The sequence below is a fragment of the Rhincodon typus genome, chromosome 29, assembly GCF_021869965.1.
Source record: "Rhincodon typus isolate 14 chromosome 29, sRhiTyp1.1, whole genome shotgun sequence".
NCBI classification, from domain to species: domain Eukaryota; kingdom Metazoa; phylum Chordata; class Chondrichthyes; order Orectolobiformes; family Rhincodontidae; genus Rhincodon; species Rhincodon typus.
In genome coordinates, this window is record NC_063360.1 from 33,427,380 (window position 1) to 33,428,970 (window position 1,591).

Here is a 1,591-nt window from a genome sequence, read left to right on the forward strand (position 1 = left end):
CTGATGCTGCCTGGCCTGCTGTGTTCATCCAGCTCTACACCTTGTTATCTCAGACTCCAGCATCGGCAGTTCCTACTATCTCTGAAACGCTGTTGTTGTCTTGGATAATTCTGCAATCTCACTTATGTGTTCTTTGTTTCTATTAATACAGCTAGGGAACTGCTAGTTACCTCAACAACACCACTCCCTTCTACCCACTCCTACTGTTATTCTTGGTAAGGTTTCTGCTCCGTGTTTCCAACTGGCTTCCATTTTATGATTCTCTGGATCATGGGATATGGGCAGAACTGAGATTCAGTGCATTTTTAAGAAATTTATTTGCACTACAACAAGAGAAAAATCGTTGCAACCCCAGCATTCTTGAAAGGGAATTAGCTAAATAGAGCCTTTTGATTATACGGGATAGTTTCCTTTCTCTTTAATTATGGTGTCTGGTCTGTGCACACTCACTGGCTACAGTAGCAGAGTTGAATTCAGGAACTCCACATTAATATTGTTAGCATGACCCACAGACCAGCATTCTCAGAGCCATGCTGAGGTATCATCGCGAGTGGCTTTTGAGGTTGGTATTTTGGCCCATAACAAACATCTTGCACGAATGTTTCCCTTCGCTTATTGTTTTCTTCCTTCCTGCACTGGGGAGGGAAAAATATAGATTGTTGTTCTATTGTGGGTAAAATGCACTACCTTAATGATACCAAACATTATAAATGGATGGTATTTTGTAGTAATTACAGTACATGACCAGACTGGATGAGTCAATGCTGCAAGCAGGAATCGGGAAGTATAGTCTGTCAAATAAATGGGACAATGAGAAAAAATTTATTGCAATATACTAGTTAAATTGGAAGGCATACCAACATATCATTATTTTAGAATGGGCTTTAATTTTGCAATGCATGTTTGTTGCAAAACATAAAAGCTCATTTTTTGCAATGACTATAATCCCGTCCTAAGCACATATATGCACTTAGAAATTAAAAGTCTAAATTTCTCCCTATTTTAAATCCAATAAAAAATTAGCCCCTTGGAAATGCCTTGCTTTAGAGTCATGGAAAAAAAGAGGCATTTCAAATGCATCTTCTTAGACTGCATGTGTTAATTGATAACTTTTCCTCAGTTTACAGCAAAGATTAACAAATCTAATAGACATCAATGGGATCACTTATCCACACAATTATTTATTTGAGGAAACTCATCCTTTGGCTTTATGTGTATATGCACCTGCCTTGCATGAGACCAGAAGATCTCAGGATCAGTTCCCCATGTATCTTGAGTTAGCTGGTCACAACCAGAGCTATAATTGATCCTTTGGCTTTATGTTTTTATGCACCTGCCTTGCATGAGACCAGAAGATCCCAGGATCAGTTCCCCATGTATCTTGAGTTAGCTGGTCACAACCAGAGCTATCATTGATCTCTGTATCTCATAGTCAGGGAAATCATGTGGGTGAGGGGAAAGAATGAGATGAGGATCCTGTTCCAGTTCCTTAATTTTTGAATTTCTGGGTGACTGACAAGGTCAAGGTTCAGGTTGACTGTGATGGTCTCAATAATTGAGAATTCCCATCAGAGAAATAGCTACTTTGAAG